This window comes from Pimephales promelas, chromosome 3 (genome assembly GCF_988280905.1).
Source record: "Pimephales promelas chromosome 3, fPimPro1.hap1.1, whole genome shotgun sequence".
NCBI lineage: Eukaryota > Metazoa > Chordata > Actinopteri > Cypriniformes > Leuciscidae > Pimephales > Pimephales promelas.
Window position 1 is genome coordinate 4,826,856 of NC_142771.1, and position 26,497 is coordinate 4,853,352.

A 26,497-nucleotide genomic window follows, 5' to 3' on the forward strand; every position below is an offset into this window, starting at 1 on the left:
GTATGGAGGGCATGCTGGACTCGCTGAGAGACGAATTATGTATCCCGTATCTCGACGACATCCTTTGCTATGGTAAAACGTTCAGTGATCATGTTGAGGGGCTAAGCAGAGTTCTCAGAGTACTGCGGCATCATGGAGTAAAGTTGAGGCCGGCAAAATGCGAGCTCTTCAAGAGAGAAGTCAGGTATGTGGGGAGACTAGTTTCGGAGGATGGTGTCCGCATCGACCCAAAAGATCTAGAGGCTGTCCTCTCCCTGAAAGACCAGAAGCCCACTACTGTCGGGGAGTTACGCCGATTGTTGGGGTTCCTCAGTTACTACCGCACCTTCATCCAGGACTTTTCACGAATCGCCAAGCCACTGTACGAACTCCTCCAGTCTCGGGGATCAGTAGTATCTGGGGGGCAGGATAAGTCTGGTAAAACCGAGAAAAGAGGGAACCAGTTACCTTCCCGTGCGAAAGTAGAGTGGTTGAGTGTGCACCAAGGTGTGTTGGAGAGACTCATTGGGGCTCTGACAACCCCCCCTGTACTTGCTTACCCGAACTTTGAACTTCCGTTTGTGCTCCATACAGACGCGTCCGAACAGGGGCTCGGAGCTGTGCTGTACCAGCAGCAAGAGGGCAGACTCAGAGTTATTGGCTATGGCTCCAGAACTTTGACGCCTGCAGAGAGAGGTTACAGACTCCACTCCGGAAAGCTTGAGTTCCTGGCACTCAAATGGGCAATTTGTGAGAAGTTCCGCGATTATTTGTTCTATGCACCACACTTTACGGTCTTCACAGACAACAACCCGTTGACGTATGTCCTCAGAACGGCCAAGCTCAACGCTGTTGGCCATAGGTGGGTGGGAGAATTGGCGGACTTCAGATTTGACATTCGCTACAGACCAGGCAAAATGAATGCGGACGCAGACATGCTCTCTCGTTGTCCCCTCGATATCAATGAGTTTATGACCACCTGTACCGAAGTTCTCGCAGAGGAGGTGGTCCGGGCTACATGGGAAGGAAGTCGGGCGGACCAAGAGAATGAAGTTGCCTGGGTTGCGGCCCTCAATGCACGTCAAGAGGATGCAGAGTGTAAGTTTGGAGAGAATCTCACTACACTTGACCGCTCCAAGTTGAAAGCTGCTCAGAGGGAAGATCCTGACGTTGGTAAGGTGATAGAGTTAAAGGAGAGTGGTGGAGAACTGACATCTGAAATGACGAAAACTGCTAAAGGAAGCCTGAAGAGACTGTTGTATGAGTGGAGAAAACTTGATCTTGAAGAGGACCTGCTCTATCGTAAGACCAATCACAGATCTCAACTTGTTCTTCCTGCTAAGTTTAAGCAGTTGGCCCTGAACCAGTTGCACAACGAGATGGGTCATGTAGGGACAGAACGAGTTCTAGACTTGGCAAGGAGTAGATTCTACTGGCCTTTTATGAAAAAGGAGATTGAGCAATATGTCACCCAGCAGTGCCGATGTGTGAAGCAGAAGAAACCCGTGGTGAAGATCAGAGCTCCCATGGGAAGTCTTACCTCGAGTTGTCCACTGGATTTGGTGTCCATCGATTATCTGCACCTGGAGCGGAGTCGGGGCGGATATGAATATATTCTGGTGGTGGTGGACCATTTCACCAGATTTGCCCAGGCGTATCCGACAAGAGACAAGTCTGGAAGGACGGCAGCTGAGAGGATATTTAATGACTATATCCCAAGATTTGGCTATCCTTGTCGGCTCCATCACGACCAAGGCCGTGAATTCGAGAACCATCTCTTTGCGACTTTGCAACGGTTAACGGGTGTCAGTAACTCCAGAACGACACCTTATCACCCCCAAGCAAACCCAGCGGAACGTTTCAATCGCACTTTGTTACAAATGTTGAGGACGCTGGAAGAGAAAGAAAAGGATAGATGGAAAGACCACCTCCCGAAGGTAGTGCACGCCTATAATTGCACTAAGCATGAAGCGACGGGGTTCTCTCCATTCTTTCTTCTGTATGGACGTCACCCTCGCTTGCCCGTTGACTTGTTGTTTGGTCTAAGATCGGAGGATGACCAATACTCGCCTCGAGATTATGCAGAGAAGTGGGCACAACGGATGGCTGATGCATATAAAGTAGCCTCAGACAACAGCAAACAAGCGAGCGCACGGAACAAGAAATACTATGATCAGCACCTGCGGGGTGTTGTGCTGCAACCAGGAGATCGAGTTCTGGTTCGTAACCTAAGTGAACGGGGCGGGCCTGGAAAGTTAAGATCCTACTGGGAGAAAACAGTGCACGTGGTCAAAGAAAGAATAGGAGAAGGACCGGTCTATCAAGTGTGCCCGGAGTCCAGTGAAGGCCAAAATCCAGCCATGATACGTACCTTGCATCGGAACCTGCTTCACCTGGTTAATGACCTACCAGTAGACCCGCCACCTCCAGGAGCAGATGAGTCATGTAGACCTAAGGGAAGGAAACCAAGGTTGTCAAAATCAGCAAGAGAGCCTGAAGAAGCAAATTCGAGTGATTCATGTTCGGATGACAGTGATGCACCGAGAGCTTACTACTGGTTACGCTCCTCTGAACAGCAGAGATCTAAGCAGGGAAGGACTGTCCCTGACACTCACGAAAGAAGAGTTTGGAGACGGAGAAATAGTGAGGATGGACCTGTGAGGCATGGAGAGATTACTCCAGGAGTAGAGGAAGAATACTTACCTGAGACAGTGGAAACTCACTCATTGACTGACTTACCTGCTGCATCAGAATTTGAGAGGATGAATCCTGAGCTGAGAGAGATAGTACCTGTGGAGAAAGAGAGACAGAGGGTTAGTCCAATGGGAAAAGTTGCAGGAGACGAATATGTGAGGAGATCAAGCAGAGAGAGAAAACCCACACGGGTCTTTACTTACCCCTCATTGGGTCAGCCCAATTATGAACTGCCTACGGAGATAGGGGCTGCTCAGTTTATGCAGACACAGCAGTTACCGTATTACTCTGGGGTACAGGGGCCAGTATGTGCGACTTGTGCTCATGTTCCACCTACATTTCCTTATCAGATAGGGTCCTATCCTACCTTATTACCCTATGCTGCCTTTAGTGGATACTAGGGAATTAGTGCCTACAAGAAAACAGGGTTAAGATCCCCACACTGAACACATATATTACACAATCTTGAAATTGGTTACAATATTGGAAGGTTTGTGTTAATTAGTTAACTGTTTATAAGAGTTAGAGGGTCAGTGTTGTTTGGAGCCATTTCTTTTGTCGGGGAGAGTGTGACACCCTGTATTGTCACAGGAATAATTACATTTTTCTGTATGTATTTTATTTTATTTTATTGTGTTTATGGTATTGTTTCAATTACTGTTAGTATGTTGAATTGGTGAGGAGTGATACTCACGGTGGACAGTAGGTGGAGACAGTGTGCTGATCGGGGACTATGTGAGTAACTGAGTCGCGGAGAAGAAGCCGCCATTACAGAGCGACTCAGACTGCATTCAACAGCACATCTTTGTCTGTCTCCTTGTTTTATTAAACAGGTGGGTGAAATCAGTCACCATAGACATAAAAACATGATGCAATATGTTGAGACCGTGTATTCATTGTTTTGAGAGGGTTATATATTTCCTGAGTAAAGTTGAGATGTTAAATAGAGACCGGGTTGTGTTTATGAAAATTAAGTTTCACTCGCGGCCGTCCCGCGTGAGGCCTGGTATTATTAATGTTGTATAATCGAAATGGTTAAAGGCTCCAGCACACTGAAAACCCAAAATAGTATATGTATATGTAGATACATACATTTGTAATGTAAATTTTTGAATGTTATCTATCTTTGCATACTATATTATAGTGGTTATTGACTGTTGATATTTGAATGTTTAATGATCTTTCAATGAAGTATATCTGCTGCACTGTAATTCAGTTTAAATGGTTCGCTCAACTATTTAATGAGACAGTATTTAGTATGATACCTTTGCTCAGACAACAGAGACTGTAAAACATGGAGATGTATGTTTTAAGGAAAAGGGTATTGAGTTATTAGAGAAAAGTACTATCTGAGTATGAAAAGTAAGACACTATAAGAGTGATGCAACCTGTTTTATTGGGTTATTGTTTGAGTGAGTCACATGTAAGGTGACAAGACATTGTGACATATATATTGGTTTAAAATATGGATATAATCTTTGAATTATTGTAATAAAGCCATTACAGAGCGACTCAGACTGCATTCAACAGCACATCTTTGTCTGTCTCCTTGTTTTATTAAACAGCAATAATTAACTGCAGCAACGCCAGTCGGACGGCGGGCGTGTTACATCTACAGCAGATGCTTTAGTATTGTTTGAAAATGAAATTAAAAAAGCTTTTATAATGAAAGAGTACATGATTGCAGTCTTCTTTGATATAGAAAAGGCTTATGACACTTTGTGGAGGGAAGGTTTGCTAATTAAACTGAATAAAATTGGAATAGGTGGAAAATTTTATAATTGGGTTTTAGAATTTTTATTTGAACGCACCTTTCAGGTGAAAATTGGGGAAGAATTATCAGCTCCTTATAATATTCTAAATGGAACTCCACAGGGTAGTGCAATTAGTCCATTATTGTTTAATTTAATGATCAATGATGTTTTTGATAAAGTGAATAAACCAGGAATAGGATTAGCTCTGTATGCAGATGACGGAGCACTATGGAAGAGAGGCCGTAATATTAAAAATGTGGGTAAAGGTATACAGGAGTCAATTAAAGAAGTGGAAAAATGGTCTTTGGACTGGGGTCTAAAGTTTTCAGTATCTAAAACACAATATATGATATTCACAAAGAACAAGAGGAATGAACAGTTAAATCTGAAGTTATATGAACAAACATTGGAAAGAGTACCTGTTTTTAAATATCTTGGATTATGGTTTGATGAAAAACTAACATGGAAGTGTCATATAAGTAAAATTGAGTCAAAATGTAAGAAAATCTTAAATTGTATGCGTACGGTTGCTAGTCACAAGTGGGGAGCTAGCCGTAGTGCATTGTTGTGCATGTATCAAGCATTGATTCATTCTTGTTTTGATTATGGATGTATTGTATATGGTTCAGCATCAAAGTCATTGCTGAAAAAATTAGATATAATTCAATCTAAAGCATTAAGATTATGTTGTGGAGCAATTAAAACATCCCCTGTAGATGCAATTGGAGTAGAAATGGGAGAGATGCCTCTAGATATTAGAAGGGAAAAACTGGCAATTACATACTGGGTAAATCTCCAACAATCAGCAAATAATCACCTTACTCGCAAAGTATTGGAGGAGTGCTGGGAATACTCATATGATGAAGGACACAGTTTTGGATGGAAGAGTAAAATATGGGCTAAGGAATGCGGCATGGACAAGATCTTCTGTCCCAATATACCACTTACTGATACTCCACCTTGGAAAGTCCCTGAACCGCTTGTAGTTTTGAGTTTATTAAACAAGTCCAAAGAAGAGTACATTGGAAAGGAGATTAATGCCTTTTTAAATAACACATTTTATACAGTATTAAAAATATTTACAGATGGTTCTAAGGAACCTATCAGTCAAAAGGTTGGAGTAGGAGTGTTTATTCCACACTTTAAAAAACAGATTAGTTTGAGGTTGACTGATGAGGTGTCCGTGTACACTGCAGAGTTAACAGCTATAATAATAGGACTACAATGGGTTGAACAAGTCAGACCAAATAAAGTAGTCATATGTTCAGATTCTTCTTCAGCTTTAATTAGTATATTACATGCAAGATCAGACAGAGAAGATTTGATAATGGAAATATATTTATCATTATACAGACTGAAAGAGGCTGGAATAGTAGTGTATTTTTGTTGGGTACCAGCACATGTTGGGGTATCTGGTAATGAAGTTGCTGATAAACTAGCAAAAAAAGCGCTAGAAAAGAGAGAGGTGGATGTTAGAGTACCTATGGGGAAAAAGGAGGCAAAATCAATTTTAAAGAGGAAGTTAATAAATAAATGGCAAATTAGATGGGATAGTAGTAGCAATGGGAGGTGGTGTCATAGTATCACAAAGATAGTAGGGAGGGTAAACTGCCAGGGAAGAAATAGGAAAGAAGAGGTTTTGCTGTCTAGGTTAAGACTGGGACATACAGGGTTAAACTCAACACTGGCAATTATGGGATTACATGAGACTGGATTATGTGATGAATGTGGTGTATCTGAAAATGTTTGTCATGTATTATTTAGTTGTAGTAAATATAATATTTTTCGGGATGTGTTATTCAGTCATTTGAAGAATGGAGAGGAAAGAATGAAGAGTGAGGATATTCTAGGAAAAGGTTTAATGGATAGACAGATATATAGAGCATTATTTACATTCATATATGATTCAGGTTTGGGATATAGAATATAGTAAGTGTGTAATGTTGAACCTGCCATGGGGGATGAGTGTGGACGGAGGAGCTGAACACGCAGCGCCGGATGAAGCCCAATGAAACCTCTATTGCAGGTATGATAATGAATGTTGATGTATTTGAGATGATATAGGTAGACAGGTTTTTTTTTTTTTTTTTTTTTTTTTTTTTTGAATCCAGACTCATCACCCAAGGTTAATTTGCCATCTAGAAGCACAGTAGGTGGCGATAATGCTCCTTAGGAGTTAATCGCCATTAAACAGGAAGAAGAAGAAGAAGGTGCGTTTGGTGAGTGCGTGTGGGTTATGCCCGCTGTGGTTTTCTTCCTTCAATTCTTTTTCTTTCAATCTCTTTGAGTTTGGGTTGCGTTGTTTATAGTGTATCGGGTGTTAGATTTAGGTTTTCGGGTGTCAGCACCCAGTGTGTGTCACTGGGAAGCATGGCAGCCCAAAACTCCAACACCTGTTTAGACTCTCTCACGCGGCGTCACGGAGTGAAAGTGGTGACCGCAGTGAATGTAGAGGAGTGCATTCTTGCCGTTGGAAATGTTGTTGGCCATGAGTGTATTTTAGCGGCATCTAGGATGAACAATGCAATGGTTTTGTTTTTAAATTCTGTGGAGAGAGCGAATGAAGTAGTGGAAAAAGGTGTAGTGATTAGTGGTTTGTTCACTCCAGTGCTTCCCCTTTCTACACCCGCGAAAAAAGTCACTCTGTCTAACGTACCGCCGTTCATAAAAGATGAGATGCTAATAAAAGAACTGTCACGGTTCGGAAAAGTAGTCAGTCCCATGAAAAAGATCGCTCTGGGTAGCAAATCAGACTTGATCAAACATGTGGTATCTTTCAGGAGATTTACTTATATGATCTTGAAAGATAATCGAACTGAGCTTAATCTGAATTTGAAACTCAGAGTTGATGACTTTGATTACACCGTCTTTGTGAGCACCGATGTGATGAAGTGTTTTGGCTGTGGAAAAACAGGGCATTTAGTGCGTGCTTGTCCGGACAGTACAAGCACACAAGGTGTCTCAGGCGAAGCTGATGTGCAGGTCAGGAATACAGTAGATAAAGTTCCTGATTTAACCCAAACTGATCGCAGACCATCCACTAGTGGTCTAACTGAAACAACTTTTCATGAGAATCAAGCCATAGCTGGGAATAACGAGGAGAATGCTTTAGCTGATGTAGTTGTAGTTGACAAAGGTGACCCCAAGGCTGATGAGAGCATGGATAGTTCGCATGTCAAAACTGTAGTATCTGAAGCAAAGTCTCTTGCAGAAAGTATCAACTCAGGTGATGATTTAATGATGGATTTAGATACAGTAGTTTTTAAAACACCGTTAAAGAGGAAAAAGAATGACAAGGTTTCTGAATCAAAACAAGCTAAAAAAAACAGAAAATGAAAAGGAGTCTGATGATGATGTAGGAAATGAGAGTGATCTCTCTGATTCTGGTGCTTCTAGTTGTTCCCAGAATGAGTGGACGTGTCGAGACTATGATGCTGACGAAATTAAGAAGTTCTTGAAAATGTCAAAAAACTTGAGGGGTGTACAGGTTGCTGATTATTTTCCAGACATAAAGCGTTTTGTGGAAAATACGAGGGCTTTCATGGCTGAGGGATGTTTTACTAATAAAGAAGTTTACAGGTTGAAAAAGTTTGTGACAAAACTCCAACAACAGTTGAATAATTAATGGCAGGAAATTTGACTATTTTTGGCCCTTCTTGGCTTTTTTTTTCTTTATGGCCTAAGTTTATTTTTTCATAACTTTCACATGGGTGACTTTCGTGTTGCATCCTTAAACATGAATGGAGCAAGAGAATGCATAAAGCGTGCACAAATAAATAACACTATGAATCAGAAAAAACTTGATGTGTTATTTTTGCAAGAAACACATAGTGATAAGACAAATGCTGATGAATGGGCAAAAGAATTTAAAGGTCTTTCTTTTTTTAATCACAAATCCTCAATTAGTGGTGGTGTGGCTATTTTATTTGCCAATAGTTTTACTCCCTCTACTATTGAGACTGAGGAGGTTGTGAACGGTAGATTGTTAAAGATTCGAGCCCATGTTGAGAACCATATCTTTATTTTTATATGTGTATATGCTCCAACTCTACCTGCTGAAAGAATGGTGTTTTTACATACTCTTTGTGAGACATTGGATAAATGTAATAGTGAGGAGCATTTATTTTTAGATGGAGACTTCAACTGTGTAGAAAGTGACATGGATAGAAATCATGTAGAGCCACATTTGCTTTCTCGTAAGCGACTCATCCAGTTGATCAAAACAAATGATTTATGTGACGTCTGGAGGAGTTTAAATGGAAATGTAAAGCAGTACACATGGGCACATGCCCGTGATAATAGGTTGTCATTGGCAAGACTAGATAGATTCTATGTTTTTAAACATTATCTTAGTACTTTTAAAAATTGTTTTATAAGCCCAGTTGGGTTTTCAGATCATAGTATTGTCATGCACAGTAACGTTACACTCTGTCAAACCGAGAAGTGCTTACTGGCACTTTAACACAAATTTATTAAGTGATGCACATTTTAGAGAAACATTTACATTTTTTTGGGAAAACTTTAAGAAGGAAAAAACAGATTTTCAGTCTTTGGAAAAATGGTGGGAGTTTGGTAAAGTACAAATCAAACAACTATGTCAACAGTATGTAACATCTACTTTTAAGAAAGCTTGCTAAGAAAGATTGCTACATAATAAAGTGAGGGACCAGAGACTTCACATTTCAATGAGCCATGTGTATTATACCATAAATCAGCATTCAGGCAGTAACCATACAAAATATACATGAGGCATTCATTTACAAGACAATAGGGCTAATTCAGCTCTTCCCAATAATGCTTTTGGTAGCCAAGAGTTCAGTCCTTAGAGTCCCACAAGTAACAAGAAACTGTACTTAAGCGCAGAGTGGAAGAGTTCACAATGGTCTGAATCCAAGTGTCCAGGCAGCGGCTGATACTAGGACAAACTGTAGTTCAAGGCACAAACAGCAGATGCCAAAGATGTGATTGTAGACAATTAATTCCATATTGGTCAAGGGTTTAGTTATAGATGAGTTGCTGCCTCATGCCTGCACGATGAACCCTCTGCATCAAACGAACAAACAAACTGAGTGCCACCATAACACATTTACATCACATTTGCTGACACATCACCTAACATTACACATACAAACAAAGTACAAACTGAACACTTACGTTTGAGCATAAGAACCACAGGTTCCTCAAATCAGGGATAACATGACCACACTAGTAGGGAAGCTTCTCCATGTGCTTAACACATCCTTCCTTCCTTACTCTACTTCTTCTACCATTTTATGCTACTAGGAACCCTCCTTACTAGAGTACCCCCTAGTGGTAGAACGGAGTATTACACTTTACAGAGAGCTAATAAGACAAATGTAACTGCAAGCTGTTACACACCCCTCTCCCTAAAGAAAAAGTCTCAAATACTCCCATAGAATTTTTTTAACTTTTCAATATGGTAAGTATCACATTGGTTCGGATTGTCAAGCATTACTACCTTGTAATTGACATTATTCATTCTGTGCTGGTTTCCTCCTGGTGTAGTTTTCTTCCCCTCCTGCTGGAGGCGCTGTAGTCGTTTCTAGTATTATGTTGAACCAGCATTAGTAGTAAGTGAATAAGAGACTCAGCACATGTTGAAGTATTACTGACAGCAGCTTTCACTTCTGATGTGATTTACATTCATCCTTCTTTGTTGTTCTACAGAAAGCATTGCTTGTGAGTATTTTATGATTAATATTAGTCTTTAAAGTGATATTAGTGAATGTTTTGGTTAATCGAGATTATATTTGATAGTTTAGCTCCTATGAATGTCAGCGCTACTTTGCTCAATTACACATGTGAGCATACATTAATATACATGCCGTTTATTTGTTTCTTTTGTAGTTTCACTCTGTCGATTATTGAAGGATATGTCAATAAAAGGACATAACAACTGTCAATTGTCGAGGAGTTTATCTATCTGCATAACTGTGTCCGAAACTACAGCGAGGGCAGAATAGTGAAAAAGCATCCTATCTACACAGCAACAAGTGGATGTTTCATCAGCTGCGACATAATCAATATGTCTGAAGAAGGGAGAAAAAGCTTAGTGTCCGTCTCCTCTAAGAAATCGCTTCACTCTAGGAGCTCAAAAGGTTCAGTTAAATCAGCTGCCAATATAGCCGCTCTCAACGCTCGAGCTAAAGCCGAAGCAGCTCGTACGAGAGCAGAATTCGCAAAAATGGAAATTGAAATGAAAGTTAAGAAAGCGGAGCTTAAAGTGGAAGAGGTGCGCTTGGATGCCACACTACAAGCACTACAACAGCAGCGCGATGCAGAAGCCGCACAAGCGGAAGCATATGTCTTTGAGAAAGCGGTTAATGATTTAGAAGAAGAATCAGCAGAGGGGTCCGTAAAAGGAGATTCCACTGAACGTACTCGTGATTATGTGAAACACCAAATAATCCTGAAGGCGGATTCAAGTCCATTTCGCGACACGGAGCACAATGATACTCTAACAACGACCGTTCCAGATGAGCCACTAAAACGAGAACCAGACCAGTCTATGGACGCAAAGAGCTTCCATCCATTCCAGAGCGCAGATAAACGTAATGGCGTTCCACAACTTTCTGGAAACATTCCTGTGAGGAAACTTTCATTTGGAGCACCGGCACATCAAAGCACGGGATACAATCCACAACATGGAAATATGACTGATATAGCCAGGTTTCTAGCACGACGTGATTTGCTCACTGGCGGCCTCAGGAAGTACGGTGACAAGCCAGGTGACTATTGGGGATGGAAATCTTCATTTAACAATGTGATTGATGGTTTGAACCTGTCTGCTAGCGAAGAATTCGATTTACTGATCAAATGGCTTGGAGCAGAGTCCGTTCAATACGCAAAACGTCTGAGAGCAGTGTATATCAACAGACCCTCTGAAGGATTAAGCAAAGTATGGGAAAGACTGGATGAGTGCTACGGATCCCCCGAAGCCCTGGAGAAGGCGCTACTCGACAGACTCGAGCATTTTCCAAGAATTTCCAACAAAGACCCATATCTCTTAAGAGAACTTCAAGATCTTCTTCTCGAGATAGAGGCTGCTAAGGAAGAAGGATTCATCCCAGGCCTACTGTACCTCGACACCGCAAGGGGCATTCATCCTGTCGTGGAGAAGTTACCCTTTGGTATGCAAGAAAGATGGATGACGTACGGGTCTAAATACAAAGAGGAGCATTCTGTGTCGTTTCCACCATTCTCAGCATTTGTGGCCTTCATTAGCAGAGAAGCAAAAATGCGCAACGACCCGAGCTTTCAGCATCCAGTGCAGCACGGTCTCGCATCCATTAAGATGAGGTTTCAGGAGAAACAAGAAAGGAGTAAGAGAGATGCAATCTCAGTCATACGTACCGAAGTGGTCAGCACTGAGCATAATCCTACCGCAGGAACTAACATTCATGATCCAAATAAAGAATGTCCAATCCACAAGAAACCCCACGCACTTAAAAAGTGTAGAGCTTTCAGAGAAATGCCTTTGGAGGAGCGTAAGGACTACTTGAAGAGGAACCTGATATGTTTCCGATGTTGTGCATCCACTAATCATCAGGCAAAAATATGCAAAGCAGAGATCTTTTGTGCAGAATGCAAATCCAACTCTCACATTTCTGCTCTTCATCCTGGTCCTGCGCCTTGGATAACCACCACAGAGCCTGCATCCGACAATGGCGGGGAGCGCGACATAGCTTTACCTACGGCCACGTCTACATGTACACAAGTCTGTGGGAGTGAAGTTGAAAGTCACTCATGCGGCAAGATCAGTCCTGTATTCATCTATCCACAGGGCTTCCCTGAGAAGAAACTCAAAATCTACGCTATATTGGATGATCAAAGCAACAGGTCGCTTGCCAGATCTTCAATCTTTGATACGTTCGGCATCACCAAAGGCTGCTTCCCATACAAGCTGAGAACCTGTGCAGGTCTTGAAGAAGCTACGGGAAGGAGAGCATACGACTTCATCGTCGAATCCGTTGATAACAAGACACGCCTAAAACTCCAAACACTCATTGAATGTGACATGCTGCCAGACAATCGCAATGAGATCCCTAGACCTGAAGCTGCTCGTAACCATTCTCATCTCCAAGACATTGCATCTGACATTCCAGATGTCGATCATGATGCTGAGATCCTACTTCTCATTGGTAGGGATGTGATTCAAGCACACAAAGTTCTTGACCAACGCAATGGACCTCCAAATGCACCATTTGCTCAGAAGCTAGCTCTAGGATGGGTGATTATTGGAAACATCTGTTTGGGAAGAGCTCACAAACCTGTTCAGGCAAACGTTTTCAAGACGAACATTTTGGACAATTGTCGCCCGAGTCACTTCCTTCCATGCAAGAATTTCATCCAAGTAAAGGAACGGGTCATCCCGCAAAGCCACAACAAGGTCAGTCTCCCTAACCATAATAAGAAAACGTCCATCGGAGAAACTGTGTTCCAACAGACGAGTTTGGACGAGAGACTTGGCTACTCTCAAGAAGAAACAGCTTTCATGCAGATAATGAACAAGGAAGTTTATCAGGACAACACAAATAGCTGGGTTGCACCGCTTCCCTTTCGTTCACCAAGGCCACGCCTTCCCAACAACAAGCAGCAAGCTGTCCAACGCTTAGCTTCAGTTCGCCATATGCTGTACAAACGTCCTCACATGAAAAGTCACTTTCAGGAATTCATGCAAACTCTCTTTGACAATGGTCATGCGGAAATAGCGCCACCCCTATCTAGACAGGAGGAGTGTTGTTACCTTCCCTTCTTTGGAGTGTATCACCCTCGCAAGCTGGATCAAATAAGAGTTGTTTTTGATTCAAGTGCACGATGTGAAGGATTGTCCCTCAATGACGTACTTCTTACCGGTCCGAATCTCAACAACAGCCTGCTGGGAGTGCTCATGCGGCTCCGTGAAGAGAAGGTAGCTGTAACCGCTGATATTAAGCAGATGTTTCATTGCTTTGAGGTCAGGAAGGACCATCGGAACTTCTTACGTTTCCTCTGGCACCAGAATAATGACATGGAACAACCAATTGTGGAGTACCGTATGACGGTGCACGTCTTCGGTAACAGCCCATCGCCTGCAGTAGCAACTTATGGACTCAGGAGGGCATCAAAGGATCAAGAGAAAAGAGACAATACAACAAAACAGCTGGTGGATCGTCATTTTTATGTCGATGACTTGCTTGTCTCCTTTCCATCAAGTTCAGAGGCTATCTCTCACATTCGAAGGGCTCAAGAAACTTTGGCCTCATCTAACCTAAAGCTGCATAAGATTGCTTCTAATGACATCACAGTAATGGAGGATTTTTCCAAGGAGGATCTTGCAAAGGGTCTCAAAGATCTCGACCTAGGAGCAGACAGTCCACCTATGCAAAGGAGTCTTGGAATAAGCTGGGACATAGCGACAGATGAGTTCACCTTCCAAGTATCTACCGCTGAAAAGCCCTACACACGTAGAGGGGTATTATCAATCATTAACAGCCTGTACGACCCTCTTGGTTTCGCAGCTCCAGTCAGCATTAAAGGCAGGGCTCTTTTGAGAGAGCTTTCTACAGATGCAGGTGAATGGGACGACCCACTTCCAGAACGAATGCGAGAGGAATGGAGTATATGGAAGGAATCCCTGAAGCATCTCGAACAAGTGCGAATACCAAGAATGTATACATCCATTTCTTTCAGTGGTGCAGCCAGAAGAGAGCTCTGTATTCTGCGACGCATCCACTAAAGCTATTGCTGCCGTAGCTTATGCTAAGATCACAAATACAGAAGGCAAGAGCGAACTTGGATTTGTTTTTGGCAAAGCTAAACTTGCCCCACAACAAGAGATAACCATCCCGAGGCTGGAACTATGTGCAGCCGTTCTTGCTATCGAGATTGCAGACTTGATTTCAGAGGAGATCGATGTGCCATTCCATTGTACAAAGTTCTTCACAGACAGCAAAGTGGTACTTGGATACATACAAAATGAATCAAGAAGGTTTTATGTCTACGTATGCAACCGAGTTCAAAGGATCAGGAAATCATCCAGCCCAGAACAATGGAACTACGTGCAGACAGATCTGAACCCAGCCGACGTAGCTTCCAGGTCCACCCCTGCAAACTCTTTAATGTCTAGCATGTGGCTCAAAGGACCAGACTTCCTGCTACAAGCGCACGGAAAAGAGACCAAGTGTTGTTACGAGTTACTCAGTCCAGACTCTGATCCTGAGATTCGCCCCGCGGTGCAGACCTTTGCAACTTGTCTCACAGAATCTTTCCTGGATCCAAGCCGCTTTGAATCTTTCTCAACTTGGACATCACTGCTTAGAGCAATAGCAAGACTTGTTCATATCGCCAGATGTTACAAGGGAAATGCATACGGAAGCAAGTGTCTAGGTTGGCATATTTGCAGGAATATCACCCCAGAGGACTATGGGAAAGCAAAGAGCATTATCCTGAGCTGTCTTCAACATAAGACTTTTCCTGAAGTCTTCACATGTATCGAAGCCCAGAAAGAGATACCAAAGCAAAATCCACTCAGAAACTTGACACCTTTCAGAGATGACGCTAACTGCCTCAGAGTTGGAGGTCGTCTTTCACAAGCTGACATGCAAAATGATGAAGCACATCCTTTCATCATCCCTGGAAAGCACCACGTCAGTACATTACTGGTACGGCATTATCACCAACAAGTACAGCATCAAGGACGACAGTTCACAGAGGGAGCTGTGAGATCAGCCGGATTTTGGATGGTTGGCGGAAAACGTTGTATCAGTTCAATTATTCACCACTGTGTCATATGTCGCAAACTGAGATGGAGCACAGAAACCCAAAAGATGTCAGACTTACCTATTGATCGTGTAACTGTTAGCCCACCATTTACTTACGTTGGTGTCGATGTCTTCGGACCCTGGACTATCAGTTCTCGTCGAACCCGTGGAGGTCTTGCCAATAGTAAGCGCTGGGCTGTCATTTTTACCTGCTTGGGTACCAGAGCCATCCATATCGAGGTAATCGAGACAATGGAGTCTTCCAGTTTCATTAACGCCTTACGACGGTTCATCTCCATTCGTGGACCAGTAAAGCAACTCAGGTCGGATTGCGGAACTAACTTCCTGGGTGCATGCAAGGACCTTGGTATAACCTCAAACCAGTGTGATAACCCAGAGATACGAGACTTCTTGGACAACAGTGAATGCAAATGGGTCTTTAACCCACCTCATGCCCCTCACATGGGAGGAAGTTGGGAGCGCATGATTGGAATTGTGAAGCGTATTCTCGACTCAATGCTAACTACCAACTCAGTTCACCTGCTGACCCATGAAGTTCTCATAACTCTTCTTGCAGAAGTAACTGCCATTGTGAACTCTCAACCTCTCATTCCTGTCTCATCTGATCCTGACTGCCCCTTCATTCTCACACCTGCTACACTACTAAAATTAGAAAATTGGATCTCCACCTATCCCTCCTGGAAGCTTTAACAAGTCAGACTTGTATGGACGCCATTGGAGACAGGTGCAACATCTCTCTAATGTCTTTTGGCATCGCTGGAGAACTCAATACTTGCCAACATTGCAAGAACGAAGGAAATGGCAGATGAGCAGGCCTAATCTACAAATAGGAGACATTGTACTTCTCAAAGACAACCAAGCCAAAAGGTGTCTATGGCCCATGGGAGTTGTGATTAATACCTTACCCAGCCGAGATGGAAAAGTCAGGAAAGTAGAGATAAAAGTTGCTTCTGGAGGTACATGCAAATCTTTCTGGAGACCTGTTACAGAGACTGTACTTCTGCTGCGCAACTCCAATGAATGCAGCCAATAGTCCAAGAATTAAGAGTGACATCCTATGGACGTCAGGCGGGGAGTGTGCTGGTTTCCTCCTGGTGTAGTTTTCTTCCCCTCCTGCTGGAGGCGCTGTAGTCGTTTCTAGTATTATGTTGAACCAGCATTAGAAGTAAGTGAATAAGAGACTCAGCACATGTTGAAGTATTACTGACAGCAGCTTTCACTTCTGATGTGATTTACATTCATCCTTCTTTGTTGTTCTACAGAAAGCATTGCTTGTGAGTATTTTATGATTAATATTAGTCTTTAAAGTGATATTAGTGAATGTTTTGGTTAATCGAGATTATATTTGATAGTTTAGCTCCTATGAATGTCAGCGCTACTTTGCTCAATTACACATGTGAGCATACATTAATATACATGCCGTTTATTTGTTTCTTTTGTAGTTTCACTCTGTCGATTATTGAAGGATATGTCAATAAAAGGACATAACAACTGTCAATTGTCGAGGAGTTTATCTATCTGCATAACTGTGTCCGAAACTACAGCGAGGGCAGAATACATTCTCTTCAAAATCTTTGCAGGTCCCTGCCATTTTGGAGCTAACTTGGCAGTAAAGTAATCAGCAGCTCGAGAAAGATGATGAGTCAGTACCCAAACCAGATCTCCTTCCTCAAAGGTTTCAGCCCTTCTTCGTTTATTGTAGTACTTGGCTTGCCTCTCCTGTGCTTGACTAGTTTTCTCCCTCACTTGGTCCAGAAGAATCTTCTGTCTCTCGATTGTGGTATAGGCTACATGATCGGGATTAGGCGCCTTGCGGACTAACCGTTCAAGAGGTCCTTTTAACTTACGTCCAAGTGCAATTTCCGCTGGAGTAAGAGCTGTACTCTCTTGCCACGCCGAATTTATAGCATATCGGAACTCTGGTAACCACTTATCCCAGTCACGATGGTTATCATGGACAAAAGATGCTATCATCGTTTTCAAAGTTCTGTTGACCCTCTCAGTTAAGTTGGTCTGAGGATGATAAGCTGTTGTGAGTTTCTGAACCACACCCCATCATTTACAGGTATCACTTAGTAGCTGGCCAGTGAATTGAGGTCCTCGGTCTGAAACCAAGTATACCGGCGTTCCCCATCTTGTGAACATCTCTTTTATCAGTATGTTGGTTATGAGGTGAGTTTTCGAAGACCGCAGAGCAAAGAGTTCTACCCACTTGCTGCAATAATCCACAAAGACTAATAGAAATTCATTGGATCGAGGGCTTCTCGGGAAAGGACCCATCAAATCCACTCCGAGCATATATCCCGGTTCTACTACTGGGGTTGACTGCAACAATCCAGATAGCTTAGTGATTCTTGGTTTGTAGGCTTGACACGTCTTACATACCTTACAGAAACTCCAAACATCTTTGCGAATTTCAGGCCAATAAACATTGTCAAGTAGCCTCCGTAGAGTTTTCATTCTTCCCAGATGACCACTCAATGGATTTGCATGAGCAAATTGCAGGAATGCTTCCCTCAATGATGCAGGTATGACTAGCTGATTAGTGTACCCTAGTTGCTTGTCCGGTACCCTACGAAACAAGTAGTCATTTTCCACAATGTAAGCAACACGGCTTGGGTCAGTATTAGTTTGGTTAGCTGACTCCCATAAGGTCTGTAAAGAAGAATCAAGCTTTTGAGCTCTCCCAATCTCATCCCAGCTGACTGGTAAATTAGGGTCTGGTTTTGTGGGTTGACATAGGGCAATGTGGCCTACCACCTCTTGCACAGGTATGCCTCTGGATAGGGCATCAGGTACCACATTACAGGATCCCTTACGGTACTTAACAGTGAAGTTAAAACTTTGCAGCCTTAAAGCCCACCTAGTCAAACGGGAGGATGGTTTGGGTTGATTGAATACCCAAGTCAGGGCAGAATGGTCTGTGAGTACTTCAAAGTTTCTTCCCTCCAGGTACTGTCTCCACTTTTCTACAGCCCACACCACGGCTAAACACTCCTTCTCAGCTGTAGAATATGATTTCTCAGCTCCATGAACCAGTCTCGAAGCATAAGCGATGACATGCTCCAATCCGTCAACCTCCTGTGTCAGAACAGCTCCTAATCCTATATCACTAGCATCCGTTTGTACTTTAAAATCTTTTGTGAAATCAGGTGGCATTAGAACTGGTGCTTGTTGAAGGGCACTTTTAAGATCATCAAAAGCTTTTTGACATTCAACTGTCCAATCCCACACTGCATCCTTCCCTTTTAATGCGTACAAAGGTGCTGCTCGCTCAGAAAAATGAGGAATGAAGCGGTGGTACCAACTTGCAAGGCCTACAAATCTCTGTACCTCCTTGACGTTCTTGGGTACCGGGAAATCACGGACCGCTTCAATTTTTGAGGATTCAGTACGGACTCCTTCTCCAGAAATAACATGTCCTAGGTAAGTGATGGTCTTTTGCAACATAGAATACTTCTTGAGATTGAGAGTTAAGGCCATTGCACACCGAGCACGAAATATTCGTATGCGTATTTTCGTGTTCGTCAGCTTAAAAATTCGTCACGCATAGAAACCTTGCACACCGAGTCCGTTGCGTATTTCTTAAACCTTTGCGGGGAAAAACGCAAAAATACCAAATGGATTCGTCAAGCAGTGAGGATGATTTTTGCCCTCTTTCTTATTGAAAAGGGAAGAAAGAGAAAATATTACGTCCATCCAATCCTGAAATTGCGCCGAGAGGAAGGAGAGTTCCTTATCAAGGAGTTGCGAATTTATCCGATGCTTTGCTAGCGATCCTGGAGCCATATTAAAAACAAGACCACCAATTTCCGTGAACCAATCGATTCTGAACAGAGACTGGCAGTGTGTCTGAAATGGACCAGGTATGGACACACATACACGGACACACACACACACACACACCCGCGCGCGGCCCGTTGGAAGCGCTGGGCAGACAGAACAGCTAGGCTGTTATTGTGTATACTGTATTGTGCCCAAATAATACATTAGTTATCGAATAGGCTGCTCAATCACACCTTATTCGATCCTAAATTTCAATCTGATTGAAAGGGGAGGTTTATTAATTTCATAATCCAATATAGAGAAGAGAACATAAACACTTGATCGAATTGAAAACCGAAACTGAAAGCACGGCGCATATGTGCAATGATTTGAGGACGAGCTCCCCCCGGCCCTGAATTGTCAAAAGACCTCTCAAAATGCTGGCTCTGGATGCGAAAAACGCAGAAAATCGAACCCGATCCGATTAATTTTATGACGGACGAAAGTTTCGGAGGCGGTGTGCAAGCGTGACTGACATAACGTGAGGTCGAATTTTTTTTTTAACGTGCGAAAATTTCGGATGCGAATTTCGGACTCGGTGTGCAATGGCCTTTAATCCTGAAGCTTCCAGCTTTGCAAAGAGTTGCTTGAGATGTTGGAAGTGATCTTGAATGCTCCCGGAATAGATCACAATGTCATCAAGATAAACGAAACAGAACTTCCCCAAGTAATCTCTCAGAACGTTGTTCATTAGCCTTTGAAATGTTGCAGCGGCGTTTTTGAGACCAAAAGGAAGACGAACAAATTCAAATTGATTGTTTCTGGTGACAAAAGCAGTCTTTTTAACACCGTCTTCATCCATTCCTACTTGCCAGTAACCAGATTTAAGGTCCAATGTGCTGAATATGGTCGCTCCATACAAGGATTCTAGGATATCTTGAATCTGTGGCATTGGAAATCCATCAAGAGGAGTCTTTGCATTCAACCCCCGGTAGTCAACACAAAAGCGAGTGCTACCATCCTTCTTTGGCACTAAGACAACTGGTGCAGCCCAAGGAGAAACAGATGGCCTTATGATGCCTTTGTTCAACAGATTCTCTACCTCTTCATCTATGAACTTTTGTTTGGTAACGGAAACAGGGTAAGCTTTCTTACGCACAGGAATCTCGTCAGTCGTATGAATTCGATGGTGAATCAAAGTAGTCTGTCCCAAATTATCTGTGCATACTGTCGGCCAATCAAGCATTAGACCTTCTAACTGCCGCTTCTGCGCTTTAGAAGCATCAGCTCGACTCACTACTTCCTTTACAGCCGCTAGTGTAGTGGAAGTCGTTAGCACTAAAGGTAGTGCAAGGTGTAGACTGACCATTGGCAAGGGTGAAGAAGTGTTGAAGGAGTAGATTGTGTCACTGTCTTCAGGTAATGTATAAGTGGAATTTTTAAAATCAAGACGGATACCGGAAGTCATCAGGAACTCAAGCCCCAGTACAACTGAGAACGCCAGATCACTGTCTCTCATTACATAAGCCCTTAGCGGATAGTCATGACCATGGACTGTAGCCTGCCAAGCTATCTTCCCCAAGGCTGTCTGTACCTGACCATTTGCGAGTGAAAATGACTGTCCCCTACTTGACTGCATAACTTCATTGGGTGACAATTGCTGCCAACAGGATTCTTGTACTATTGAATAAGTGCTTCCGGTGTCTAGAATTGCTTGATATTGATGGCCTTTTATGGTTATGGGTAAAGTCAATGTAGACATCGGCTTTCCATCATGTTCTGAAAAGACAGCAATATGCGGGTTAAATGGTCGTCCTTTTGAGTTCCTATTGGCTTCAGCAGACTTAGGGGAGTTTTCTTGATGCCTTTGCCTCCAGAAAGCTCTCTCTGCCGCAATATCTCTCTCTATGAGTGTTCCTACCCGTACTAGCTCATCCACTGTAGTTGCAGTACCTCGTAAAATACTAGCTATTTTTGGATTACAGTTCCGAAGTGTTGCTTGAAGGATTTCACGTTCTGTCATCGCTGGTTTCAACCTCAAACATAGCGCTCGGTACTGGTATGCAAATGTCCGGATGCTCTCATCAACTCCTTGTTTTCGTTCTCTTATTCTTCTCTCCACTTCAACCTCGTGATCTTCAGATAAAAAGGATTGAAGAAAAGCAGACTTAAACTGTGCCCAAGTTTTTACTTTCTTCTTTTCTGCCAACCACCAGTCTTTAGCTGTGTATGTTAATACAGAAGGAAGCATGGATAATATTTCCACATCATTCAAAGGTTGCATAGCTAGATACTCATCACATCGCTCCAGATACGTAATGGGATCCTCTCCATCCAAACTTCCGAACTTTGGAAATTCTAATTTGACAGGGGTCTGACAGTGCATCGGTCTGAAGGAACTATGAGTTACTCCAGTGTGGTTAAAATTTGGGGTAGAAGTGGCTCCCTCAGAAGACTGAATCAAAGATCTCAACTGGCTATCTCTCCGTTTCAGGCAATCTATAGTTGCTTTTTCCAAATCCTGGACCTTAGCTTCCAATGTGACTTTTACTCGCCCGCATCCAGCCTCCAGTTTAGCAGATAAAGAGTCTTCTAACTGCTGTATCTCTGTATGACGATCTTGATGCAAATTTAAAATATGTTGCAACTGATTTTCAATGGCAGTCATGCGATTACTTTGCACATCTAACTGGTATTGTATATCTTTAAAGTGTATATTAGAGGATCCTTCCCAACCCTCCATTTTACATTCAATTTTATGCATTCTTGCGGCCAAACAGTCATCATCTTCGTTGGGAGGAGGAGGAGGAGGAGGAGGAGGAGGCAACAAAGAATCATCAAAATCATATTCTTGTTCTAGATCTTCCTGTTCATTTTCCAGATACAAATTACTAAGAGAATGAATAAGGTCTCTGACAGGCTCACAGCGTGTAGTGAAAGGTGCTGAAGAATAGTCTGGACTTAAAGGATCATTTCCCCCTGTCTCTCTTTGTGAGAAAGCCATTTTGCAACTAACAACCTCTTTAAGTAATCTTAATTCTAAAGACCCAAAGTAAATGAAATGTAAAGATACCTCAAACTATGGTCACAATAAAACACTTGTGTAGAATGGCTCATTGCAAGTAGAATTTATGTCTCTCTTCAAGATTCAACAAAATGTTGCTTCAAGTCCCTGTTCGGGCGCCATATTTTATGTAACATCTACTTTTAAGAAAGCTTGCTAAGAAAGATTGCTACATAATAAAGTGAGGGACCAGAGACTTCACATTTCAATGAGCCATGTGTATTATACCATAAATCAGCATTCAGGCAGTAACCATACAAAATATACATGAGGCATTCATTTACAAGACAATAGGGCTAATTCAGCTCTTCCCAATAATGCTTTTGGTAGCCAAGAGTTCAGTCCTTAGAGTCCCACAAGTAACAAGAAACTGTACTTAAGCGCAGAGTGGAAGAGTTCACAATGGTCTGAATCCAAGTGTCCAGGCAGCGGCTGATACTAGGACAAACTGTAGTTCAAGGCACAAACAGCAGATGCCAAAGATGTGATTGTAGACAATTAATTCCATATTGGTCAAGGGTTTAGTTATAGATGAGTTGCTGCCTCATGCCTGCACGATGAACCCTCTGCATCAAACGAACAAACAAACTGAGTGCCACCATAACACATTTACATCACATTTGCTGACACATCACCTAACATTACACATACAAACAAAGTACAAACTGAACACTTACGTTTGAGCATAAGAACCACAGGTTCCTCAAATCAGGGATAACATGACCACACTAGTAGGGAAGCTTCTCCATGTGCTTAACACATCCTTCCTTCCTTACTCTACTTCTTCTACCATTTTATGCTACTAGGAACCCTCCTTACTAGAGTACCCCCTAGTGGTAGAACGGAGTATTACACTTTACAGAGAGCTAATAAGACAAATGTAACTGCAAGCTGTTACAAGTACACTCACAATGTCACAAAAGATATAATCAATTCTATAAAAGCTTTAGAAGATGAAATTCTGAAATTTCAAGAAGTGGCAGAGTCAAGTGGAAATCAAATACATATTGAATCCCTTTTTTTAAAGAAATCTGTTTTGTCCGATATACAAAAAGTGAAGGCACAGGGGGCGCTTGTTCGGTCACGTTTCAGAGATATAGACCAGATGGATGTACCGTCCAAATTTTTCTTTAGCCTAGAAAAAAAGAACGGTCAGAAACGTTTTATACATTCTTTATTTTCTGAGACCGGTTTTCTTGAATCAGATCCTATTGAAATTCGGAAAAGAGCAAACAATTTTTATGAAAAGCTTTATAGTTGTGAGCACAGAGAAGATCGGGTTGTTGAGCAGTGTTTTTATGAAGGGCTACCAAAGGTCTCTGAAGAGACCAATGCCGAGCTCAAGAGAGCTATAAGCCTAGGAGAACTGCACAAAGCGCTCCAGAGCATGGAGAACGGCAAGGCTCCTGGGATCGATGGAATCCCAGTGGAGTTCTATAAAGCCTTTTGGCCTGAGATAGGGGAGGATCTGCTGGCGGTTCTCAGTGGCAGTCTAGTCGGAGGACTTCTGCCGCTGAGCTGCAGAAGAGCGGTCCTTACTCTTCTGCCGAAAAAAGGTGATGTGAGAGACATAAAAAACTGGCGACCTGTATCCTTGTTGTGCTACGACTATAAATTGCTCTCAAAAGTTTTAGCTACTAGACTGGGAAAAGTTTTGGAGGAGGTAATCCACTCTGGTCAGTCCTATTGTGTACCAGGAAGATCAATTTTTGATAATATCCATTTAATGAGAGATGTATTTGATGTTTCAAAAATAGTGGGTGTAGATATGGGTTTGATTTCCTTAGATCAGGAAAAAGCGTTCGATCGTGTCGAACACGACTATCTGTGGAAAACTTTGCAAGCATTTGGTTTTAGTTCTGATTTTATAGGTTATATTAAAATTCTTTACAATGACATTGAGAGTCTACTGAAAGTTAACGGTGGTTTATGCGCTCCTTTTAGAGTGTGTCGTGGAGTAAGACAGGGGTGTTCTCTGTCAGGAATACACGTTGGCAATAGAACCGCTTTTAAATAAATTGAAAAGAGTTTTAGAAGGGGTATCTTTACAAGCCTGTAACAGTACTTTATGTTTATCAGCATACGCTGATGATGTTGTCATTATACTTAACAAACAAAATGATGTGGATTTATTAGTAAAAACATTGAGAGATTTTGGAACCATTTCTTCAGCAAGAATTAATTGGGGAAAAAGTGAAGCAGTGTTAATAGGAAAATGGGAAAGAGGGGTACCAACACTCCCAAATGGGTTAAGTTGGAAAAAAGATGGCTTGAGATATTTAGGAGTGTTTTTAGGAGATGAAACGATTGTTCAAAAAAACTGGGAGGGAATAATTGAAAAAATGAAAGGTCGTCTGTTGAAATGGAAATGGATTGTAAAAAGTTTATCATACAGAGGACGTACTTTGATTATTAATAATTTGGTGGCCTCTTCCCTATGGCATCGACTGGCTTGTATTGATCCACCTGCAGGGTTACTTGCAAAAATTCAGTCTCTTTTGGTAGATTTCTTTTGGGAAAAAATGCACTGGATACCTCATAATGTTTTATATGTACCAAAAGAAGAAGGAGGACAAGGACTTGTACACTTGCAGAGTAGGACTGCAGCTTTTCGGCTACAATTTGTGCAGCGTTTTCTCACTGGTCCAGAGGACTTAAGCTGGAGACCTGTGGCCAGTACGATTCTAAAGACTGCTGAAGGACTGTGTTTGGACAAGTCGTTGTTCTTGTTAAACCCCAGTAAACTCAACACATCCAGAATGCCGGAGTTCTACAAGAATCTTTTTAAAGTGTGGGACGTTTTTAATGTTAAAAGAATTGAGTCTACTTCCTCCTTGTTTTGGCTGTTGAAAGAACCTCTGATTTATGGGTCACGTTTGGACATTTTAGGAGCATGTGGGACAATGTCTGCTAATTTTATCAAATCTAAGATCACAACACTTGGGTGTTTAATCAATGTGGTTGGCTCAGGTTTTGAAAAAGTTGAAGATTTAGCTGTTTTGTTGGGAGTTAGGTCCATGCGAATTGTTGCACAAGTATTACATAAACTACAATCTGCTTTTACAACGGAAGAAGCAAAAATGCTTCAAGGTTACTGTAAAGGAGAGTTTATCCCTGATAAGAGAGACACATTTCCGAATTTGCTTCTTTCACCAAAGTTCGGTGAATGTACAGGAGTGTTTTTAGAATCTGAAAAGCTAGACATGGAGTTGCATGAAAGTAATGGGAAAAAATTGTATAAAGCTTGTGTAAAGGCTTTTAACAAAAAAGGACTACATGAAAGAGTTGACACGCCATGGCGTACTGTGTTTCAGATGAATGACGGAGTCAGGCCAGAGTGGAGAGCGTTGTACAAGCCACCGTTAGCTAAAAGAGATGGAGATCTACAATGGAGGATTTTGCATGGCATTATTGCTGTAAATGCTTTTATTTCTGTTTTAAATCCAGATGTTGGCAAAGAATGTCCCTTTTGTTTCCAGAGAGAGACTGTTTTCCACACATTTTTGTATTGTTCAAGGCTTAAGCCTTTATTCGATGGTTTGCAGAATCTTTTTAATGTTTTTGATGAGAGTTTTTCTGTGCAGACTTTTATTTTGGGCTTTAAATATGTTCAAAAGCGAAGGAATGAGTGCCAGTTGTTGAATTTTACTTTGGGTAAAGCCAAAATGGCCATCTATATTAGCAGAAGAGATAAAATTAAAAAACAAATTGATTATAATGTTGAAAGGGTGTTCACAGCTATGATCAAATCAAGGCTTGTAATTGATTTTCGTTTTTACAAAGCTATGGATTCCTTAAATGTGTTTGAAGGAATATGGTGTCACAGAGGAGCGTTGTGTTCTATCATTGAAAATGAACTGCATTTTGCACTTTTTTTATAAAAAAAAAAAAAGTAATACCTTACATTCGTTTTATTTGAAGAATCATTTTTGATAAATAAAGATGATTGAAAAATCAAATAAAAAAAATCTCTCTCTCTCTCTCTCTCGCTCTCTCAAAGAGCAAAAACAAAAGCTGTTTTAACAGCTGGTAAGAGTGCAACGAGAGAGAATCGGCGCACACACAGGTGCACATTCCTGTCTGTGCTTGCTGCAACTGTTCCCCTGCATGCCTCAGTACCACTGAGAGTAGTCCCTGAAAGAGCTTATACAGATAGTTCACGTCTTTTTAAAGATGACGTCCTATCTGTGTGTTTCTGGATGCGGTCGTTACCTGGGATCGCGGGATGGTCACGAACGCTGTGTTGTGTGTCTGGGCTTTGAACACGCACAATCAGCGTTCGTGGATGAGTCATGTTCTTTTTGCGGGGACATGACCATCTCAGAGCTGCGGTCAAGACTCTCGCTCCTGCAAGGGGGCGGAGTCCCCGTGCCGGTGCCCCGTTCCAATCCTCCAACGAGGGTTGCTTCGGCCGCTGGCGTGGGTGACCTGAGGATAACGGTGAGCGCGCTTCCTTC

General features: G+C 42.1%; 2 long non-coding RNA genes across 2 annotated transcripts; both read right to left on the minus strand.

Annotated features, from left to right (window-relative positions):
* Window positions 1-8,858: 8,858 nt before the first annotated feature.
* On the minus strand, window positions 8,859-9,682 carry LOC120492600 (uncharacterized). Its single transcript, XR_016155333.1, has 2 exons — window positions 9,582-9,682; window positions 8,859-9,470 (listed from the first exon to the last, which is right to left on the minus strand). It is a non-coding gene; the product is annotated as an uncharacterized LOC120492600 (long non-coding RNA).
* A 12,555-nt stretch (window positions 9,683-22,237) lies between these two features.
* On the minus strand, window positions 22,238-22,818 carry LOC148981898 (uncharacterized). The gene is made up of 2 exons (XR_016155332.1): window positions 22,718-22,818; window positions 22,238-22,606 (listed from the first exon to the last, which is right to left on the minus strand). It is a non-coding gene; the product is annotated as an uncharacterized LOC148981898 (long non-coding RNA).
* Window positions 22,819-26,497: the final 3,679 nt, after the last annotated feature.